Here is an 11,580-nt window from a genome sequence, read left to right as displayed (position 1 = left end):
GAGAGAGAGAGTGAGAGAGAGAGAGAGAGAGAAGGAATTAGTCCTGGAGTATAAAAGAGGACAGTGCATTTTCATATACTAATACTTAAAAGAACAGTACTTTGAATATATATATTAAGCTCAATAGTTATATTTATCCTAGACTGATATTAATATTGATTATAAAGATTAATAATTGTAAATTATGAATCAGTTTCCAAAGGGCAAACAAACAATTTTGTATATTCTTTTGAAACTGATTCAGAATTTACAATTCTTTATAATCAATATTGATATGTGTGTACGTATTGTTATTTCTATCCTCCTGCACGACTCTGAGTCTTGGACTCCATACAGGCATCATGTTCACCAATTGTGATGTATTTCTAACTGCGGTGGGTTAGTCATACACTGATGATGCCTCATGACAGGACAGCAAAATTCCTTATATCCAGTCAATTGGACAAAGTGAAAAGGAATGCAGGACTATAATTCCGGAGATAAAAAAAAACAAGTTAAAGAATCATTTGCCCCCAACAGTCTTGAAAGCGAGGCCTTGGATCGCAAAGAGCTGACATAACATTATGTTGAGGGTCTTTGCCGTTTTTATTCGGACAATTTGAATCATCTGCCTGAAAAAAGGGAAAGACCTCATCACTGAATTCATAACATTTATTGTTTTGGGCAAAAATCACATTATTAAGTTAGATCCATATCCAAGGAACCTATATCTAAATTTCAAGTGTTTAGACCCAAAATTGTCGGAGGAGTTTGGTAGAGTTCTCAAAGGCCAAATCGTTGAACTTTGACCCCTTAACATCCAAATCTCTTGCCAAAAACTGATCAGAAAGACTTTCCCCAAATCTCAGTAGCTGTATATGAAATTTTGAGTCTGTAGACTAAAAATTAACAGAGTTATTGCGTAGGGAAATGTACACAGACACACAGATACGTTAAATTTTATGGATACTAGCATTTTAGCCCGACGTTGCTCGCGGGTTTGGATGTGTGTTGAGCAAAAAAAAAAAGTGGTAGTAAGAAGGCAGGCTCGAACCCGTGGTAAAGAACGGGGTAAAACCTACCGTTTATGCTGTTACGACCACCGCCAAACCAGAAGCGGCATTTTTAAAAATTAAGGCTAGACAATCTAAAGGAGAGGATAACTTTTAAAAATATCGGCGAAAAAAGTGACCCCGCCCCCTGTAGAACAGTGCCTAATTTAAGGGGAAGATATTAAGGTTTTCAGCCAATTTTTCGATATTTCTTGTATGAAAGGTCAACTTTAAAATGATACTGATCTTGGTAAAATCTGTCGCCTCTATTGAAAGTTTAAGGCAGACATGCAAACATACATGCATACATACATTTATATATTGGTAACTAAAAATTTTCGACCTGAACTGATGAAAAAGCTTGCCCTATCTCTGAATACACTTTATGTAAAATTTCAAATATTTGGACCAGAAATTGTCTGAGTAATTTGGAAGAGACCACAGAGGTAATTTTATTTTTAACATTAACCCTTATTATGACCCTTTGAAATGTATTCTTTTGGGCTCAAATTAAGTTATTAATTTAGATCCATGTCCAACGAACATATATCTAAGATTTTAAGTGCGTAGACCCAAAATTGTCGGAGGGGTTTGGTAGAGTTCTCAAAGGTCACATCGTTGAACTTTGACCCCTTAATCTCAAAATTTCTGGCCAAAAACCGATCACATCGATTTTCCCAAATCTCAGTACCCTGTATATAAAATTTTGAGTCTGTAGACTTAATATTGACAGATTTATTGCATAGGGAAATGTACACAGACACACACACATACACGTTGACTTATATATATATATATATATATATATATATAGATAGATAGATAGATAGATAGATAGATAGATAAATAGATAGATAGATAGGTATAGATATACTAGCATTTCAGCCCGGCGTTGCCTGGGTGTTTGGAGGCGTATGCTGAGCAAAAAATAAAAAATGAATAAACGGTCAATTTTTTAACTTTAACCCCTATTATGACCCTTAAAATTAACTGTTTGGGGCTGAAGTCGAGTTATAAAGTTAGATCCATGTCAAAGGAACCTATATCTAAAATTTCAAGTTTTTAGACCCAAAATTGTCGGAGGAGTTTGGTAGAGTTTTCAAAGGTCAAATCGTTGAATTTTGACCCATTAACAGCCAAATTTCTGGCTGAAAACCGATTACAAAGATGACGTGGTCTGTAGATTCAAACACCGCACTTAAATTTCTTAATGTGTGTGTGTTTTTTTGTACCTATGTACAATGCCTCCCCACGGGACAGAGTTAGACACCAGGGTCACTTTTTTAACGTGGAGAAAATGTACAAATATAAAAAAAAAATTGTCTCATTCGTGAAGGACTGATCCTCCACCGAAAGATAACAAGAAATGGAAGTGCAGCATCTGAAGACAAGATACTACACTTTGATCTTAGACAAAAGGCCAAGCAACGTGTGTTTTTTTTTTTTTGTTAACTGGAAAGAAGTTTATTTATAAGTTTGGAAAATGTATGTGTGTTTTATACTTTTTAAAATATCTGTTATTTTTGCAATATAAAACCGAAATTTAACTTTATAATTGATTATAGAAAAAAACAAAATCGTAAACTAAGCAAAGATGATTTCTTCGGTGAACTAAAAAAATAATACATTTGTATTTCACTGAAGTCACTTTAAATAATAAAACTACAGATGACATTTTTTAGACAAAGTTTGCTTTAAACTAAGTGTTTGATATAACTTGATTATTTTCTTTAATAAAAAAAAAATCACAGACAGTAATACCTTAAGCAATTACAGTTCAAACACAACTTAAAATGTTTTTATATTAAAACAAGTTAACACCTCTCTTCCCCCCCCCGGGCCGGCTACTTTTGTTTTAATTACCCCCAACCCCACCACGCTACTTTCACTTTTTAAACACCTTTTTCCACCCCGGCTGAACTGTTGTTTGGATTGCGACCACACCTCTCAACACCCGAGCAACGTCGGGTAACCCCGCTAGTATAATTATAAAGAAGAATATTGAGAAAAGGCTGAAGCGAAACAAGAAGACAAAATAGTGAAGGGAGCGAAGACGACGGTAATCGCCGCTAGCAGGTTGGTCTGTGAGGGTCGGCGAACGCGAAAGTCTGCTTTCTCTCCCTAATCCTGGGAAAAGTCGAAATGGTTCCGTTCTGATAGCGAGTGGATGTTTTGGTTATATGAAATTACCTGAACTTTACTCGTCCACCAAGAAAACTACCGTCGGCGTTATCATTTTCCTTTTGTGACAGAACCTACATACAACGTGTTGGGTCCATTAGTTTGAACGACTACGTTGCAGTAAGTTTAGTTGTTTTGTAGAGAAAAAAAATTGACTTTGCATGAATTGTTTACTTGTATTGATATGTAGTTTATATTATATGTATATGTGTTTAAAGTTCTTCAATTTTTTTCTGATACGTATAAACTCATATCTAACTGTAAGTTGTTTGAATAACATTATCTATAGATTTCCAAATTCCCCATTTCAACGCGTATAAATCGACAAATAATATTCGCGGACCAAAATCAATGTTTTACTACCAAGTCATAGTTCTTTACTCTTCCGAATCATAAACTTGTTGACCGTGAATAGCTCGATAGGAAATGGACACGAATCTATATTCAAAAGGCATCGAAAATAATAAATAAAATACTTATTACTTTTTTTTTCTTCTTCTAATAGTTGCTTCACTTATTGGCTTCCCGCGGTTACCCCACATTGCTTCTAAGGGAAAAGAACCCCGGCCAAAGCACGGGAAATATTTTAAATGCGGATAAAAAAATGAAAAACAGGATGAACTTCAATATAATAAAAATCAATAAAAATGAAAAAAAATCTAAGAGGAAAAACACATTGATTAAATAGTTTTAGGCATCCAAATCCCCGCCTCGAAAAAAAAAAAAGAGAGTAACATCACAGATTTATTTATTTATTTTTCGAAATAAATGGAGAAAATTATGGAGTTCATTATCTGAGAAGTCTACACGCAAATCTGTGTGAAAATATCGAACTATTAATAGATTTTAATGTTAGGTAATTTTTTTTTCTGTCAGCAGAAAAGTTTTGTTGGCAGGAGTAATTTTTATTATTTACTTGCGTGGGGGGGGTCTGGCCTTTTCCGGTCATAAAATATGTTTAAATGTATTGTAATGCGTATTTATTATTACAGAGCTTAAACTAATTCTCTAATTATATATATATATATATATATATATATATATATATATATATATATATATAAGTTATAAAATATATATGGCGATTAAGCTACACAGAATATTCCGCGTTTCATCCACGCTAGGACTCATCAGCCTGATGAAACCTAGAGTGGATGAAACGCGGAATATTCTGTGTAGCATAAACGTCATATATTTTTTATAACTTACTACCTAGCTCTACCTACGTATTGAGCTGTGTTGAAGTAAATACTTAAAGTTTACGCATAGATTTATACTTGCGTATATTTATTTGTGATTAAATGAAGTACTTATGCATATATATATATATATATATATATATATATATATATATATATATATATATATACTTTCTTTCCATGATGTAAAGTTGGAGAAAGAAAAGTCAGTAATAAAGATCCGCGCGTTGTCTCTCGGCGGTGGTATTGTGAAATGTAGAGGGGAAAAGAAGAAAAGAAGATACTAAGGATAAAGTTTGACTCCGAAATATGTTTAAATTATAAATTTTCAAACAAGTAAAATATTTGTTTATTTTCATAACATTGCGTTGTAATTTGGCTTTCAAGCGCATTTATTTTATTCAAATTAAATCAACGTTTCTATAAAGGAAATCGCACACCTGAATTAAATCCCGCGTCGCCAACGCACCGTTCCCGACATTTCGAAATACAACCGCTGAGAGACAACGCGGATTTTCGTATTGACCAGGCTCATCGTTGCTTAACTTCGGTGATCTTACGGAAGCATCTTTAGAAATTTTACTTCACTTTGACTATAAACAACTCTTTATTGTACCACTGTATAAGAATGTTCAATACAAACGCACTTCTACACTTATTGAACCGTGCTGAAATAACAACGTTATTTAGAAAGCCATTTTTAACATAGGGAGGAGTTGTAGCTATTCTGTACTTTCACCTAACAATTGAATAAAAAATAGATATCCTTAAACTTCTACTTGGAAATACTGTTTAAAGATACCGTTGTTTAATAAAGTGCTTAAGCACCGGTTTTAAAGTAGGAAGAGGTTACGGGTCTATTCTTAACGAAAGGCGCACAGAATGTAGCGCATTTAAGGAGAGACTGGGTAATTTTGGATTGTACAACCAAATTTTCGCGGCTGCTTCCTTGTTGGGAAAAGGCAAGTATGTATATGTATATATGCATAAATGTTTTTAAAGCAAAATTTTATTAATGTTCAACAAAATACGCCTTAAGAAGGTCGAGGCTACATCGGCTAAAACATTGTGTGAATAACGTAAGAGTAGAATAGGAGGATTTAACATTAAATTTATTTAAGTTAGCGGAGATTGTCTGACTTGCTATTTGCATGCAGTTATTTCTTCATATCTTGTGACTGTTTCCCCTAGAGAAGACGGGTTTTATTTGTTACTTTTTTGTGTGATGGAATGGATTTATATCTTACTCCACATAAACTTCAGTCTGTATTTAATAAACTAAAACGTGAATTTGTAAATTTAATTCATGACACTCGCTGTGACTGTCTGTCTGTCTGCCTCCCTATTTACAAACACTATCTCTACCGAAATTAAAGTCGCAGAGCAGCGCTAGGGGCATAAAATAATTGGATTTTTATTGGGCCGTTTTTTTTATGGGACTTTAACCGGTTAAATACTTTTAAGTGGTCGAAAAGGAGGCAAAATTGCAAAAACAAAATCGTTCTATGTTTTGTACATTTATCTTAGTTTAGTTTTAATCAGTCCATATGCGTGTCACGTCAGTACGGTGGTAACGTCACCAGCTTAGAATACTAGAGTTTTGCTTTCGGTTTCAATTATAGCTCATGGTACCCGAATATTTATTTATATTTTTTTTTTACTTTTGAAATAAAGACTCTATAATAATATATATTAAATCTGGGCAAATTAAAATACCATAGTTAAGCGTATTTTACGACCGAAAATGCCCCCCTCACGCTAGTCATATTTAAAGGTTAATGAAAACGAGCAAACAGTATCCCTAAAGTAATAATTAAGACGAAAAACAGAATACAACTATTTGTCTACCTCATCTCGAGACCCTTTTTCAATGTTACATCAGAATTTGAATGCCTACTAGACACTAGCCCCGAGTGTCTAAGGTGTCTGTGTACAGGAGTTTGTCTGAAGAACCTGCCAGCTATAATCTGAATCTCACCTGCATGTTAAATTGTAGGTATGTATGTACCGGCGACGAAACTGGTTCTCCCACCAATCTTGTTTGGTGAGGACAATGGTTAGTCTCCCTGAAGGATTAAAAACAAGACCTTCCAAAGGGCGAATGAACCCTTTTTCGGGGTCAACAGCCAACTAGCACTGTGTATTTGTGTGTATGTATGTGTGTGTTGGGGTCGAGAGGGCTTCCGTAAGCCGTGTTGAAGGCAACGTTTCTAGGAGAAGAAAATCTCTGATTTAAAAAACCATAAAGCGGGAGACCAGTACCCGCATTAAGTTGGTTTGCAGTTTAACTTGTTGTTGGCCATCTTGCTCTTGCTTGTTGCTGGATCTCAATATTTTGAACTGAGAGAGAGACTTAGCTGTCGTACAAAGCAAAGACTCTCTAACATCATCTCTGTATAGATAATCCCTCAGGCATTTGTCTATTAAAATGGTCCTCTGGCGATGGAAGTCATTTTTGGGCTCATGGACTTTAAGTGTCTGAGGGAGTGGCACTCGTCTGACAAGAAATTGCAATCGTCATGTGTGTGTGTATGTATGTATGTATGTCTAAAACGTTCGAGATAAGCGACGGATTTTTACGGGATAGGCATCATTTTAAAGCCCGATCATTCGGATGAGAAATATCGAAAAGTTAGCAGAAAACATAAATTCCTTCACCCAAAACTCGGCAGTTTTCTACAGGGATGGTCGATTTTTTCGCCGACATCTTTTGCAAGTCATTCTACCCTCGCGTTATTTCGACCACCAGTGACGTCACAACCACGATAGTCACATCTTTTTCCTCTGCCGCGTTACGGGTTTGAGCCTGCTTACTACGCCTTTTTTTTTTTGCGCTCGCAATTTTCTTTTTTTGTCATCAACCAACAGCCTTAGACACACCTCTACTTTCTTTTCTGCCTTCGCGTCACGAGTTCGAACCTGCCTGCCTACTACAACTCTTTTTTTTTGGGGGGGGGGAAGGGTTACACACCCACCTGCAAAAACCCAGGCTAGTTTTCTTTACAAGCAAACCATGTCTAAATATATCGAATCACCTCGTATTCGCGGCCTAGATATTATCTCTTCGCTATTGTTAACCTACAGTTTACGAGGAATGATGCCCCTTTCTCTAAGTAATAGCACAAAGCTGTATACTCCAATATACTAGATGAATTCTCACCTTCGGGTCCAATAAGACCAAGATACAACAAAATATATAATATCACACATTTAAATGATTAATTGGGAATAGGAAAATTCTGCTCTAAACATCAGGACAACGTATTCTTTTTATTGTTTTAACTCTCGAGTGCGTATCCGTTGATATCTAATTTGCTTTTTTGTAGAGTGATGTGCTTCTCGGTTGAAACACTGTGTCTAACTGTGTCGGATATATACTCGAGAGTCAAAACAATGAAAATAGTATTATGTTGTCATAAGCCTGATCATTTTTAACCTCATTGTGCCGAACAATTTTTTTCACAATCCAATAAAACCCTTCTGATAGACAAATTGTTTGCTTCCATTTTTTGAAATAAATAAATAAATATAAATGAATATGTATTCATAAAAGGCATTACGGGATGAATGAAATTTCCAAAATGTTAATACAAATTTCCATCCATTTTTTCATTGTTTTTTCGTCGTAACAAAACAACATTGTTCAGGAAACTGCGGTACTATATTCATTGAAATCTCAGTTGCTTTGTAATTTTTACATCTATATGTGGCTGGTCGTTTTTACGAAAAGAAATATACAAAACGTTTCATCTTGCACTTTCTGGCGTTTAACGTAACTTACCGGAATATGCCGATAGTAACACGGTCTGTATTCTTCATAAGAACGAAAATATCATGGTTCAATTGTCCTCTAGAAAGAAACATGCATATCGATCGCGCACTTGTCCTAAAAACTGTGAACCATGCCCCACCTTTGTACCATCGCTGAAATGCCTCATCCCTATGCATGTTTTGCAAATACTTTAAAAGAATGCGTTCTGATGCACTCGCATCCATTACCATGAAGCCATTTTCGACCATCTAGCTCAGTGTCATCAAACAATTACCCGGAAAATGAATGGGAATTTAGAAGTATTAAGCGCCGAATTCGGGCAGGTACATTAGGAAATCTAAAGTGTCCGCACGAGCGGAAGTCGTAAACATTGCATAAACGCTAGTTGATTACCTTACTTATACCTCCGCTAACAGTGTCCATCTTTAAGAATTCTTAAAAGAGCTTTATAATAATAATAGAAATAATAATTATTCATTTTTACCTACAAACACTAGTTTTTAATGCTTACACGATCATCACATAAGGTAACAATTGCTCAGTAATTTATACACACACACCCACACACACACACATATATATATATATATATATATATATATATATATATATAGATAGATAGATAGATAGATAGATAGATAGGTAGATATAAAAATATCTATCTGTATATCTAAAAAAAGGTGAACGTGTCTGTATATCTGTGTGTCTGTCTGTGTGTACATTTCCCTATGCAATAACTCTCTCAATTTAAAGTCTACAGACTCGAAATGTAGTATACAGGGTACTGAGGTTTGGGAAAATCTATGTGATCGGTTTTCGGCTGGAAATTTGGCTGCTAAGGTGTCAAAGTTCAATGATTTGGCATTTGAAAACTTTACCAAACTCCTACGACGAGAATTTTGGATCCAAACACTTGAAATTGTAGATATAGGTTCTTGGACTTCGATATAACTTAATAACTTGATTTGAGCACAAAATAATAAATGTTAAGGGATCATAATAGGGGTCAAAGTAAAAGAAAAATTGACCTCTACGGTCTCTACCAAATTATTCAGACAATTCCTGGTCTAAACATTTTAAATTTTACATAAAGAGTATTCAGAGATAGGAGAAGCTTTTTCATCGATTTGGTTCGATATAAATGTATGTATATATGCATGTATGTTTGCATGTCTGCCCAACACGTTCGAGAGAGGCGACGGATTTTCTCAAGATCAGTATCGTTTTAACGTTCAACCTTTCAGACGACAAATATAAAAAATTTGGTCAATAACATTAATAACTACACCTTAAACTGGACACTTTTCTACAGGGGGGTCTCTTTTTTCGCCGCTATTTTTTAAAGTTATCCGCTCCTTTCGATTGTCTAGCTTTAATATTAAAAAATGTCACTTCCTGTTTGGCGGTGGTCGTAACAGCGTAGACGTCACGTTTTTTACCCGTTCTTTTCCTCCTTTTCGGTACGGGTTCGAGCCTGCCTTCCGACTCCACTTTTTTTTTCTCATCATACACACACAAACACCCGGACAACGCCAGGCTGAGATGCTTGTCTATATATCTATCTATCTCTACTCCTATAAATTCGTTTTTCTTTTGTGTGTATTGGTATTCATATTAAAACCTCTCTTTTCTATTTATTTAAAAAGAAAATACATTTTTCTTATGTATGGTTTGTGGAAATGCATTCACTAGCAAAAGATCTAGCTAATTTACATATTCTTTTAAACATTCATTTTAATGAATTCCCCATTGGTTTTTTGTCTGTTTTCTAATGGGATGATCATCTTTAGTTAACTATTACGTGTAATTATATCCATGCATATATTCTACTTGATTTATACAATAATATTTGCGTAAAAAGTGTGCAGCAAACACAAAATTGTTTCCATATATATTTATCTATACGTATATATTTTTGTTTAATCTATAAACGTGAACGTGTCTGTGTATCTGTCTGTTTGTGTACATTTTCCAAAACCATAGCTCTGTCAAATTTTAGTCTACAGACTCGAAATTTGATATACCGGGTACTGAGATTTGAGAAAATCTTTGTAATCAGTTTTCGGCCAGAAATTTGGCTATTAAGGGGGCAAGGTTCAACGATTTGACCTTTGAGAAATCTACGAAACTCCTCCGATAATTTTGGGTCTAAACACCGGAAATGTAAAATATAGGTTCCGTGAACATTGATTTGACTTAATAAATCGATTTGGGCCCAAAACAATAAATGTTAAGGGGTCATATAAAGGGTCAAAGTTTAAAAAAAATACCTTTTTTTTTTGCTCAACACACACGTCTAAACACTCAGGCAACGCCGGTCTGAAATGCTAGTCTATACACCTATAAATTCGTTTTTCTTTTGTCTGTATTTATATTCATATTAAAACACCTCTTTTCTATTTATTTAAAAAGAAAATACAATGTTCTTATATATGGGTTGTGGTTTATGTCTATATATATATATATATTTTTGTGTAATCTATTAGACCCTCTATCTATTTATATCTATAAAACTGAACGTTGTTGTGGCTCTGTCTGTGTGTCTGTGTGTGTACATTTCACTACGCAATAACGCTCTCAACTTTTAGTCTACAGACTCGAAATTTGATATACCGGGTACTGAGATTTGGGAAAATCTTTCTGCTTTGTTTTCGGACAGAAATTTGGCTGTTAAGGGGTCAAAGTTCAACGATTTGACATTTGGGAACTCTACCAAGCTCCTCCGATAGTTTAGGATCTGAACACTTGAAATTTTAGACATTGGTTCCTTGTCATGGATCTAACTTAATAACTTGATTAGAGCCTAAAACCTTTAATGTTAAGGAGTCATAAAAGGGGTCAAATTAAAAAAAAATGACTGTTTTTTTTGGGGGGGCTCAACATACACCTCCAAACATCCGGGCAACGCCGGGCACCCATACTAGTATATCTATAAAAGTGAACGTGTCTGTATATATGTCTATCTGTGTGCCTGTGTGTGTACATTTCCCTACGCAATAACTCTGTCAATTGTCCATAGACCCGCTTTTTTTTTTTTTGCTCAACAACCACCTCCAAATACCAGGCCAACGCCGGGTACCCATGCTAGTATATCTATAAAAATGAAAGTGTCTGTGTATCTGTTATTTCGTGTATGTGTCTCTGTGTCTGTGTTTGTACATTTCCCTACGCAATAACTTTGTCAATTTTAAGTCTACAGACTCGAAATTTTATACGCAGGGTACTGAGATTTGGAAACATCTATGTGATCGGTTTTCTTCCAGAAATTTCGCGATTCAAAGTTCAACGATTTCACTTTAGAGAACTCTATCAAACTTCTCCGACAATTTGGGTCAAAACACTTGAAAATTTAGATATAGGTTCCTCGCACATGGATCTAACTTAATAACTTGATTTG

This window comes from Euprymna scolopes, chromosome 20, assembly GCF_053919585.1.
Source record: "Euprymna scolopes isolate OS-2025 chromosome 20, ASM5391958v1, whole genome shotgun sequence".
Taxonomy (NCBI): Eukaryota; Metazoa; Mollusca; class Cephalopoda; order Sepiida; family Sepiolidae; genus Euprymna; species Euprymna scolopes.
The sequence above is the reverse complement of the archived record's forward strand: the minus strand, read 5'-3'. Positions refer to the sequence as shown.